The sequence below is a fragment of the Scyliorhinus canicula genome, chromosome 16 (genome assembly GCF_902713615.1).
Source record: "Scyliorhinus canicula chromosome 16, sScyCan1.1, whole genome shotgun sequence".
NCBI classification, from domain to species: domain Eukaryota; kingdom Metazoa; phylum Chordata; class Chondrichthyes; order Carcharhiniformes; family Scyliorhinidae; genus Scyliorhinus; species Scyliorhinus canicula.
Window position 1 is genome coordinate 17,681,812 of NC_052161.1, and position 13,095 is coordinate 17,694,906.

General features: G+C 51.1%; 1 long non-coding RNA gene across 1 annotated transcript; it reads right to left on the minus strand.

Moving 5' to 3' along the window:
- Positions 1-3,486, minus strand: LOC119950732. The gene is made up of 2 exons (XR_005457395.1): positions 3,395-3,486; positions 1-731 (listed from the first exon to the last, which is right to left on the minus strand). It is a non-coding gene; the product is annotated as an uncharacterized LOC119950732 (long non-coding RNA).
- Between the last annotated feature and the right edge of the window lie 9,609 nt (positions 3,487-13,095).

A 13,095-nucleotide genomic window follows, 5' to 3' on the forward strand; every position in this document is an offset into this window, starting at 1 on the left:
TAATCTGTGAAAACTAGAATTTTATTGAGTCATTCTTTGAACGATGATAGCATACAACAGTAGTGACTAACTTCAATTTGATCTGAAAGCAAACTTCATAACTTTCCTCAATTCCGATGTCACCTGCTGCTTCCAGCATGTCGATGTTAATGAAGTTCTGTAGTGAAGTCAGGTGTCTAGTGTCGAGAGGAACGGATGTGATCACTGCATAGTGACAATGAAGTTTGAGTTTACATGTTTTCTGCCCCATCCACCCAACATACAAACAATGTTGACGAATGCCATGTGTGGTACAACAGCCTCAAAGTTGATTTCATTCGCTGGTCTACGTACATGGTACAAGTGGTTTATGAACTTCCAGGACTGTTTTCTTCAAAATTGGTGTGAATGACAAAGTAGGCGATACATTTCTATTTTCACTTAAAAGTATAACTGAACCCAAAATCAAGATTAAGAGTTAAAAAAATGTCAACTGAAGTTCACAAAACTGATATTGTTCACTATCATTACAACTTGGAATATAATTGTAGCAGGTTTTATGGATACAATCAATCCAGTAAGATTGGGGAAATCATCTTATTCCTGTTCTTTTTGTGCCAATTCCTGTTGCCGAATGGTCTCCTGTGCTTCCCTCTGCATTTTCTCCATCTTCTCCAGTGTTACAGATTTAAGTGGCAGTAGCTTTGGTTTGCAAAGCACCATAGCAGGGACATCCTCAAAGGAGAGTTGACCTAGTATAAATGAATAATTGATTAAAATAAAACTGCAGAACAATCAGAAATTTGTTTCTCTTGTCTTCCTTCTCCTTCCCCCCCCCCCCCCCCCCCCATCTTTTCACTTTTGAAAATAATTATTTCAGTGCATCAGAGCTCATTGTTGGATCTTGGTTGCATGACTCCTGGCTGATTATTCTTCCTGGGCCCAAGACAGTATCTCTCCTCCTGCCTTGGCTGGAATTCAACTAACACTGCAAATGAGGGACTTCCTGAATCTGCATGCACACTAGGCATTACATATGCTTTCTAAAGTGCAAAGCCAAAATACTGCTACTAATAAAGGATAATTTAGATTGATAGTGTCCAAAAAACATTCTGATCATGTTCTTTATATTTATTGTGCTTTTAAAAGCACCATTAATTCTAGTAGTGTGCAGCCTTTTGCACGCTTTGAGGAAAACAGATTATTGTTCCAGAACTAATATTTTAATGTTGTGGCTGATTTACCAGCCTGTGATTTTAAAAGACCAAATGATAAATGCACACATTTTACTGATCTGTGATACCTGCCAGTACAAGTCTTTGCAGAAGGAAACGTTTAGCTCACTTGGCTAAACAGCTGGTTCATGATGCAGTGCAAGGCTAGCAGCATAGGTTCAATTCCTGTATTGGTTGAGGTTATCACTAAGGCCCTGTCTCCTCAACCTTGTCCCTCACCTGAGGTGTGGTGATTCTCAGGTTAAATCACTACCAGTCAGGCCCCCCCATCCCCCCACAAAAAAGGAGAACCCAGCCTCTGGTCATCTGGGACTATGACAACTTTACATTAGTGGGCATCACAATAGTTTCTTCACAGCTGCAGGGTCTCCAGTTCAATTCCCAGCTTGGGTGACTGCGGAGTCTGCATAGGTTTCCTCCGGATGCTCCGGTTTCCCCCCTCAATCATCCAGATGTGCAGGTTAGATGGATTGGCCATGCTAAATTGGCCTTGGTATCCAAAAAAGGTTAGGTGGGCTTACGAGGACAGGGTGGAGTCATAGGTATAAGCAGGGTGCTCTTTCCAAGACTATTCTTTCAGTATACTCTTCTAAATTAGGATCACAAATGTTCTGTCCTATTTGTAGAATATGTAAATCTCTGATTAGCTGTACATCTTAAAGCTAAGACCCACAATATTTGATGCCGAACTCCTTGTGCCAGTGCTTATTGCTTAAATTTGCAGTTTGTTACATCTTCCACTTTCCTCAGACTGCAAAAATGGAAAGCTTTCAGAACAAACTTATAAAAATAACTATTAAAAAAATATCACCATTCTAAAGTTAAGGAGTACAGTTTGTTAGAATCGGGTCAATTACACTTCTGCCTCATGGCGCAGAGGTCCCAGGTTCGATCCTGGGTCACTGTCCATGTGGAGTTTGCACATTTTCCCTGTGTTTGTGTGGGCTTCGCTCTCAACCCAAAGATATGCAGGGTAGGTGGATTGGCCATGCTAAATTGCTCCTTAATTGGAAAAAAATGAATTGGGTACTCTTTTTAAAAAAAAAAGTGATCTGCAATCAAAAACTGTTCTACACCATCTTGGTTCCACTATGTGTGGGTCTCTTGCACTTTGAGAACATTTGTGTTTTAGCAAATATCAGAAACAACACTAGTAAGAAGTAGAGCTACTTATGTAGAGACGTACACTGTATCAATGTACAGTGCTTCACTTATTCACCAGGGCTGATCAGTAGGTTAGCTATTAGCTCCCTTTACATAAGAACATAAACATAAGAACTAGGAGCAGAAGTAGACCGTCCGGCCCTTCGAGCCTGCTCCGCCATTCTATAAGATCATGGCTGATCTTTTTGTGGTCTCAGAACCACTTACCTGCATTCTCACTATATGTTTCTATTAGATTCCCCCCTCAACCTTCTGATTTCCAGTGAATATAATCCCAATCTACTCAGCCTCTCCTCATATGATAACCCCCTCAACTCCAGAATCAGCCTAGTGAACCTCCTCTGCACCCTCTCTAGTGCCAGCATATCCTTTCTCAAGTGTGGAGACCAAAACTGCACACAGTACTCCAGGTGTGGCTTCACCAGCACCTTGTACAACTGCAACATTACCTCTCTACTTTTAAACTCAATCCCCTTCGCAATGAAGGACAGAATTCCATTTGCCTTCCTAATTACTTGTTGCACCTGCAGACCAACCTTCTGTGACTCATGCACAAGTACACCCAGGTCCCTCTGCATAGCAGCATGCTGCAGCTTTTTACCATTTAAGTAATAATCCGTTCTATTGTTACTCCTACCAAAATGCATGACTTCACACTTATTGACATTATATTCCATCTGCCAGACCTTTGCCCATTCACTCAATGTGTCAATGTTCCTCTGTAAAGTTTTAGAGTCCTTAGTACACTTTGCTCTGCCACACACCTTTGTGTCATCTGCAAACTTGGATACCTTACACGTAGTTCCCAACACCAAATCGTCTATATAAATTGTAAATAATTGTGGTCCCAACACCGATCCCTGAGGCACACCACTCGTCACTGATTGCCAGCCAGAATAGCACTTATTTATTACCACTCTTTGTTTCCTGTTAGACAACCAATCCTCTATCCATGCTAGTACTCTACCCTTAACACCATGCATCCTTATCTTATGCAGCAGCCTCTTGTGCGGTACCTTGTCAAAGGCCTTTTGGAAATCTAGGTACACCACATCCACTGGGTCCCCTTTGTCTACCTTGCTCGAAATGTCTTCATAGAATTCCAAGAGATTTGTCAAGCATGACCTGCTCTTCATGAATCCATGCTGCGTCCGTTCAATGGGACAATTTCTATCGAGGTGCCCTCCTATCTCTTTTTTTAAAATAATTTTTATTAAGGTTTTCACAAAATATAAACAACAAAACAATATTAACAGAACAACCATGGTAAAAACCCAAGAACACCAACCCCAATACAAAAGCAACTACTAAAACAAAAACAAAAAAAAGCAAACAACAAAAAGGAAAGAGATAACACCTGCCACATCCAACAAACCCATGTATACACTTCTCCCTCCCACCAAACCCAATCCCTCCCCACCCCCGGGTTGCTGCTGCTGCTGGCTTATTTCCCTACCGTTCCGCCAGGAAGTCCAGGAAAGGCTGCCACCGCCTAAAGAACCCCTGTACTGATCCCCTCAGGGCAAATTTCACCTCCAATTTGATGAACCCCGCCACATCATTGATCCAGGCCTCCATCTTGGGGGCCTCGCATCCTTCCATTGAAGCAAGATCCTCCGCCGGGCTATTAGGGACGCAAAGGCCAGAACACCGGCCTCTTTCGCTGTATGAGGCTAAGCCTCGCACAGGAAGAGGAGGAATTCACCCTTTCCAGGGCATCCACCCACGTCCCCTCCTCAATCTCGTCACCCAACTCCTCTTCCCATTTACCCTTCAGCTCCTCCACCGAGGCCTCGTCTACCTCCTGCATTACACGGTACATGTCCGAAATCCTCCCTCCTCCAACCCACACCCCCGAGAGCACCCTGTCCCATAGCCCACGTGGGGGCAGCAGAGGGAACCCCTCCACCTGCCGCCTGGCAAACGCCCTAACCTGCATGTACCTAAACATGTTCCCCGGGGGGAGCCCAAACTTCCCCTCTAACTCTCCCAGGCTCGCGAACCTCCCATCCACAAACAGGTCCCTCAACCTCCTAATACCTACCCTGTGCCAGCCCAGAAATCCGCCATCAATGCTCCCTGGAACAAACCGGTGGTTCCCCTGTATCGAGCCCCCCAATGCCATTTCCATTGCCCCCAAATTTTGAGGGTAGCCGCCACCACCGGGCTCGTGGTATACCTCGTTGGAGGGAGCGGCAACGGCGCCGTTACCAGCGCCTCCAGGCTCATGTCCACACAGGACGCCATCTCCATCCTCTTCCATGCTGCCCCTTCCCCGTCCATTACTCACTTACGCACCATCGCTGCATTGGCAGCCCAATAGTACCCACAGAGGTTGGGCAGCGCCAGCCCCCCATCCCTGCCCCACTCCAAGAACACCCTTCTCACCCTCTGAGTCCCATGCGCCCATACAAACCCTGTAATACTCCTGTTAATTCTCCTAAAATAGGCCTTCGGGATAAGGATTGGAAGGCACTGGAACAGGAACAAAAACCTCGGGAGCACCGTCATCTTGACGGACTGCACCCTACCCGCCAGTGACAGCGGTAACATATCCCACCTTTTGAACTCCTCCTCCATTTGCTCCACCAACCTTGTGAGGTTGAGCTTGTGCAGGGCCTCCTAGCCACCTGGACTCTCAGGTACCTAAAGCTCCTCCCTGCCTGCTTCAGTGGGAGCCTACCAATCCCCTCCTCCTGATCCCCCGGGTGCACCACGAACAGCTCGCTCTTACCCAGGTTGAGCTTATACCCAGAAAAGCCCCCAAATTCGCTGAGAATCCTCATCACCTCCGGCATTCCCCCCACCGGGTCCGCCACATACAGCAACAGGTCGTCCGCATAAAGCGACACTCGATGCTCCTCCCCACCCCGCACCAGGCCCCTCCAGTTCCCTGACGCCCTCAACACCATGGCCAGGGGCTCAATTGCCAACGCAAAGAGCAAGGGGGACAGGGGACACCCCTGTCTCCTCCCCCGGTGCAGCCGAAAGTACTCCGACCTCCTCCTATTCGTACCTACACTCGCCATCGTGGCCTCATAAAGCAACCTCACCCAACGGACAAACCCCTCCCCAAACCTTTCCAACACCTCCCACAGATACCCCACTCAACCCTATCAAAGGCCTTCTCCGCATCGAATGCCACCACTATCTTCGCCTCCCCTTCCACAGCCGCCATCATAATGACATTGAGAAGCCTTTGTATGTTGGTATTCAACTGCCTTCCCTTTACAAACCCTGTCTGGTCCTCGTGGATGACCCCCGGCACACAATCCTCTATTCTTGTAGCTAAGATCTTTGCCAGCAGCTTGGCGTCTACACTTAGCAGCGAGATCAGCCTACATGACCCACACTGGAGAGGGTCCTTGTCCCGCTTAAGGATCAAGGAAATCAGCGCCCACCCCCTCCCTTGCCTCGTTAAAGGTCCGGATCAAAAGGGGGCCCAACAGGTCCGCATACATTTTATAAAATTCGGCCGGAAACCCATCCGGCCCCGGCGCCTTCCCCGACTGCATGCTCCCTATTCCTTTAACCAGCTCCTCCAGCTCAATCGGCGCCCCCAGTCCCTCCACCTGCCCCTCCTCCACCTTCGGAAATCGCAGCTTGTCCAAGAAGCGCCCCATTCCCCCCTCCACCGGGGGTTCAGACCGGTACAATTCCCCATAAAAGTCCCTAAAGACCCCATTAACGTCTACCCTCCTCCGCACCACCTTCCCATCTCTATCCTTCACTCCCCCAATCTCCCTGGCCGCGTCTCGCTTTCGGAGCTGGTGTGCCAGCATCCTACTCGCCTTCTCCCCTTATTCATACACCGCCCCCTGTGCTTTCCTCCACTGAGCTTCCGCCTTTCTGGTGGTCAGTAGATCGAACCTGGCCTGAAGGCTACGCCGCTCCCCCAGCAATCCCTCCTCCGGAGCCTCCGCATATCTCCTGTCCACCCTCACCAACTCCCCTACCAATCTCTCCCTCTCCCTCTGCTCTCCCCTCTCCCTATAGGTTCGGATGGAAATCAACTCCCCTCTAATCACCGCCTTCAATTCCTCCCAGACCGTCCCCACTCCCCGTTATCGTTGGCCTCAAGGTACCTCTTGATACACCCCCGAACCCTCCCGGCCACCTCCTCGTCTGCCAGCAGCCCCACCTCCAAGCGCCAGAGCGGACGCTAGTCCCTCTCCTCCACCAGACCGAGGTCCACCCAGTGCGGGGCATGATCCAAAATGGCAATGGCAGAGTATTCAGCATCCTCCACCTTCGAAACCAGCCCCCTGCTCAGAACAAAAAAATCAATCCTGGAATAGGCCTTATGCAGGTGGGAGAAAAACGAGTACTCCCTGGCCCTTGGCCTCGCAAACCTCCAGGGATTCACCCCTCCCATCCGATCCATAAACCCCCTCAACACCTTAGCCGCCGCCGGCCTCCTACCCGTCAGGGACCTGGATCGATCCAATGGGGGATCCAGCACCGTGTTGAAGTCCCCCCCATGATCAGGCCCCCCGCCTCCAGATCCGGAATGCGGCCCAACATGCGCCGCATAAACCCCGCATCGTCCCAGTTTGGGGCGTAAACATTCACCAACACCACCCGCTCCCCCTGCAGCTTACCACTCACCATCACATACCTCCCGCCACTGTCAGCCACCACATTTAACGCCTCAAACGACACCCTCTTTCCCACCAGGATCGCCACCCCCCGATTCTTCTCATCCAGCCCCGAATTAAATACTTGGCCCACCCACTCCTTCCTCAGTCGAACCTGGTCCGCCACCTTCAGGTGCGTCTCTTGGAGCATGGCCACATCCGCCTTCAGCCCCTTCAAGTACGTAAACACCCGGGCCCGCTTGACCGGCCCGTTCTGCCCCCTCACATTCCAGGTTATCAGCCAGATCAGAGGGCTCCCTGCCCCCCTCCCCTGCCGACTAGCCATAACCCATCCCCTGCCCGCCACTGGCCAGCGTTTCCCGCTCAGCCTGTTCCCCACGGCGGCAACTCCCCCCCCCCCCCCCCCCCCCCCCCAGCACCCCCTGCATACTCCAGCTCCTTCCTGGCGATTTCAGCACCCCCCCTCCATAGCACTCCCGTGAGCCAGATAACTTCTGCTGACCCCGGCGACACCTCCGACCCCTCCCCACGTGGGACTACACCTCCTTCGTGCCCATCAACAGGCCATTCCTCCCCCCCCCCCCGCTCTTGCGCGGGAAAATAACAACCAGCATAGGCCCGCGCTTCTCAGCCCCGACCCCGCCCCATGACCCCGCCCCATCACCCCGCAGCGCGGGAAACCAGAGAAAAGCCCGCGCTTTTGCCCTGCCCAATCCCGTCTCCTCTAGGGCAGCTCCCATTGCCGGTCCCCACCACCAGCTCCCCGCACTCCCAGTTTACCTCCCTGCCCGAACCCGTCCACCAGACCCATACAAAAAGACATAAAGACATCGCCCCACCCACCCTAAAGCCAACACACATCCTGCATTAAACAGAGAACCCCCCCACCAGAGAAAAAATTTAGACACAGTTGCATTTACATACAAAACCCCCATCCCTGACCCTCAGTTTGAGTCCAGTTTCTCGGCCTGCACAAAGGCCCACGCCTCCTCCGGGGACTCAAAATAATGGTGACGGTCCTTGTAGGTGACCCACAGACACGCCGGCTGCAACATGCCAAACTTCACACACTGTCTGTGGAGCACCGCCTTCGTCCGGTTGTACCCGGCCCTCCGCTTAGCCACCTCTGCACTCCAATCCTGGAAGATCCGTGTTCTCCCACTTGCTGCTCCGCTCCCTCTTGGCGCACCGAAGCACGCACTCCCGGTCAACGAACCGGTGGAACCGCACCAACACCGCCCGCGGCGGCTCATTTGGCTTGGGCCTCCTGGCCAGTATTCTGTGGGCCCCCTCCAGCTCCAGGGCCCCCTGGAAGGACCGAGCTCCCATCAGCGAGTTCAGCAAAACGACCACATAGGCCGCCAGGTCCGACCCCTCCAGCCCCTCCGTGAGGCCCAGGATCCGTAAATTCTTCTGCCTCGACCGGTTGTCCAGCTCCTCGAACCGCTCCTGCCACTTTTTATGGAGCGCCTCGTGCATCTCCACCTTCCCCACGACGGCCGCGGCCTCAACCTCCCTTTCGGAGGCCTGCTGCTGCAGCTCCCGGATTGCGGCCCCCTGGGCTGTCTGAGTCTCCAGCAGCTTACTGGTGGTAGCCTTCAGCGACTCCAGCAACTCCACCTTAAGCTCCTGGAAGCAGCGCCGAAGAGTCCCCTGCTGCTCCTGCACCCACTGCCTCTACTCCTCGAGGGATCTGCCGGCCGCCATTTTGTTTCCCGTCCCCCACTTTTCCAGGGGCGCTGCCACCGCTTTTCTGCTCACCCCACTCCTGGTCCGGACCATAGAACCCTGGGGGTCTACTGCAGACCCCCTCCCACGTCGGGAATCGTCGGAAAAGCTCCGTTGGGGGCCCTGAAAAGAGCCCCAAAGTCCGTTTCTAGCGGGAGCTGCCGAACGTGCGGCTTAGCTCCGCATAGCCACAACTGGAAGTCCCCCCTATCTCTTTCTTGATAATAGACTCAAGCATCTTCCCACGACAGAGGTTAAGCTAACCGGTCTGTAATTCCCCATCTTTTGTCTACTTCCCTTTTTAAACAGTGGCGTCACATTTGCTGTTTCCAATCCTCTGCGACTGCCCCAATGTTCAGCGACTTTTGGAAAATTACCGCCAGTGCGTCTGCTATTACTCCAGCCATCTCTTTCAGTACCTTGGGATGCATTCCATCAGGGCCAGGAGACCTATCTATCCTGAGCTCCATTAGCTTGCCCAACACTTGCTCTTTCGTGATAGTAATGGTTTCCAGGTCCTTTACTCCAGCTCTACCTTTTGACAATTTCTCCAACCACAATTATGATGTCCTCTGAGTGACATTGAGAGGCAATTCAACTTGTCTGCAGTTTTGTGAAGTAAAAAATGAGTCAACAGTGCTCAAACTTACTTTACACAAGATCTTTGGAGCCATAGATAAGCAAGGGAGGTTTTTATACTACCACTGAAATGCCTGTGCTAATGGCTTGGGCCACCCAGTACATCTAATTCTAAATAAGTGTAAATATAAGGAATGGAGTATCATATAATCATTTCAAATCCTATAAAACAGCACAAATAACAAAAACACATTTGTTAAAAGGTCCTGATGTTTTGAATACTTCTGGACAACATCCAAGAGGTTCTGAAAATCCTTCGGGCAGTTGCTGTCTCTGTTTTCAACACAGTTGGTGCAAACTGCCAGAAATGTTTTTTCTGACACTGGTGCCAGATCTCTTCTCTCTTTCTCCTCTCCACTTGGCCCTAAGCTTATATCATAAGACGTAGGAGCAGTAGTAGGCTACTCAGCCCATCGAGTCGGCTCTGCCATTCACTTGAGATCTTAGCTGATCTGATATAATCCTCATTCCTGCCTTATCCCCATAATTCCCTTACGGATTAAACATCTGTCTCAGTTTTGAACACACTTATCGACCCAGTCCTGGGTAAATACCTTTTGGTTTCCTCGGCGTGGACTCAGCATATTCTACGATCCTGTGCCTGACCAGGCAAAGCTAGCTGAATAAACAGTTCATTTTTAGATACTAAAAGACTTTCTCAACTGCAGTTTGTATTCATAGAATCCCTGCAGTGCAGAAGGAGGCCATTCGGCTCATCGGGCCTGCACCAGCCCTTGGAAAAAGCACCCTGCTTAAGCCCACGCTGCACCCGACCCAAGTAACCCTTACCTAACTTTTGGGCACTAAGGGGCAATTTAGCAAGGCCATTCCACCTAACCTGCACATCTTTGTACTGTGGGAGGAAACTGGAGCACCCGGAGGAAACCCATGCAGACACCTGAGAAAGTGCAAACTCCACGCAGTCACCCAAGGCCGGTAGTGAGCCCGGGTCCCTGGAGCTGGGAGCCAGCAGTGCTCGCCACCGTGCGGCGCTATGTTCAAACAAGTAAGAAGTCTTACAACACCAGGTTAAAGTCCAACATGTTTGTTTCAAACACTAGCTTTCGGAGCACTGCTCCTTCCTCAGGTGAAATGAAGGAGCAGTGCTCTGAAAGCTAGTGTTTGAAACAAACATGTTGGACTTTAACCTGGTGTTGTAAGACTTCTTACTGCGCTCACCCCAGTCCAACGCCGGCATTTCCACATTTATGTTCAAAAACATCCTAGAAACACTCAACATCTGGGGATAGAGAAAAGAGATAATATTTCAGGTCAATTCTGATGAAAGGTCACTGACCTGAAATATTAACTCAGTTTCTGCAGCATTTGTGGAGCGTTCCGTGCATTTTCTGTTTTTATATCAGAATTCCAACCTCTGGAGTATCTTGCTTCCCTATTAAAATAGGTTCACCTGAGTCACGTTAAAAAAAAGATTGCCTAGGGTTCTTGATCTTGGGAAGATAACACAAGGTGTTAGTGGAACCAAATATATTCAGATTGTGGCAAATGGCATTTAACTCAGAACACTGACTTAAACAAAGACACACCTTGTTTCGGAAGGACTTCTCGAAACATAGACTTTACCTCCGGCATTTTTAATCACGATCAAATAGTATATGCAATGTGTTGAATATCCTGCAAATAAAATAAGTAATTGTTATTATTGTGGACTTTTATTCTGTCATTTATTGGATTTAACCTGTAAACAATAATTATTCTGGTCGCTTAAAAATTTCATTACAAATGTTAAAATGTTGTAACCAATGCATGTAAAGAGATCAAAACAGTTACACAAAAGTATACAGGTACTGGCCAAAGTAGATTGAGGACATTTTTAAAAGATATTTTGCAAGGTGGAGAGGGAAGCAGAGTGCATTCAGAAGGCCAACTGAGTACCAAGGGACTGCTATATTGTCTTTTGAATAAGGATTTAAACAAAGAGCTTGTGTGCCTCCTCAAGTGGCTGTAAAGATCTACTGATAATATTTTGAAGAGCAGAGAAATTATCTGCAGTGGCTTGGCCAATATTTATCTCCCAATCAACACTGCAAAAGTATATATCCAGTCATTATCACATTATTTGAGACAGCGGGGTTTAATGTTCCATCCAGAAGATGGTGCACTAGAAAACAAACTTAACTATTAAGTTTTAAGACGTGGAGATGCCAGCGTTGGACTGGGGTGAGCACAGTCAGAAGTCTTCCTGGTTACAGTCCAACAGGTTTGTTTCGAATCACTAGCTTTCGGAGCACAGCTCCTTCCTCAGGTGAAAGATGCAAAGCTTTGACTTTATTTTTCTTTCTGCAACCCACCTCTTCATTCACCCGAGGAAGGAGCGGTGCTCCAAAAGCTAGTGATTCAAAACAAACCTGTTGGACTTCAACCTGGTGTTGTAAGACTTTTTACTATAAAGTTTTAGGCTGACTATTACCATTACATTTTTCAATACAAAGCTCCTACGAATCAAGGACTTGTGATGAATGACAACCCAGTGTTGCAGGAGCCGAGACTGATTCCGGGCGAAGGGGAAATCCCTCTCCCTGGCTCTGTGCTGGTCCCTGTGGGGAAGGGACAATCCCACCCCCTGGCTCTGCTGGTCCCTGTGGGGGAGTGGCAATCCCTCCCCCTGGCTCTGTGCTGGTCCCTGTCAGGGACAATCCCACCCCCCTGGCTCTGCTGGTCTCTGTGGGGGAGGGGCAATCCCTCCCAGCTCTGTGCTGGTCCCTGTGGGGAAGGGGCAATCCCTCCCCCTGGCTCTGTGCTGGTCCCTGTGGGAGAGGGGCAATCCCTCCCCCTGGCTCTGTGCTGGGTCCTGTGGGGACGGCCAATCCCTCCCCCTGGCTCTGTGCTGATCCCTGTGGGGAAGGGACAATCCCACGCCCTGGCTCTGTGGGGAAGGGGCAAACCCTCCCCCTGGCTCTGTGCTGGTCCCTGTGGGGAAGGGGCAATCCCTCTCCCTGGCTCTCTGCTGGTCCCTGTGGGGAAGGCGCAATCCCTCCCCCAGGCTCTGTGCTGGCCCCTGTGGGCAAGGCGCAATCCCTCCCGCCTGGCTCTCTGCTGGTCCCTGTGGGGAAGGGACAATCCCACCCCCTGGCTCTCTGCTGGTCCCTGTGGGGAAGGCGCAATCCCTCCCCCTGGCTCTGTGCTGGTCCCTGTGGGCAAGGCGCAATCCCTCCCGCCTGGCTCTCTGCTGGTCCCTGTGGGGAAGGGACAATCCCTCCCCCTGGCTCTGCTGGTCCCTGTGGGTAAGGGACAATCCCTCCCCCGGCTCTGTGCTGTTCCCTGTGGGGAAGGGCCAATTCTCCCCCCCCCCCCCCCTTGCCGGGGGGCGGAGGGTAATCCCTCCCCTGGCTCTGTGCTGGTCCCTGGGGGGGGAGGGGCAATCCCTACCCCTGGCTCTGTGCTGGTCCCGGGGGGGGGGGGGGGGGGGATGGGACAATTCCTCCCCTGGCTCTGCTGGTCCCTGTGGGGGAGGGGCAATCCCTCCCCTTGGCTCTGCTGGTCCCTGTGGGGATGGTCAATCCCTCCCACTGGCTTTGCTGGTCCCTGTGGGGATGGTCAATCCCTCCCACTGGCTTTGCTGGTCCCTGTGGGGATGGTCAATCCCTCCCACTGGCTCTGCTGGTCCCTGTGGGGCAGGGGCAGGGGCAATCCCTCTCCCTGGCTCTGTGCTGGTCCCTGGGGGGGGGGGGGGGGGCAAACCCTACCCCTACCCCTGGCTCTGTGCTGGTCCCTGTCAGGAAGGGACCATC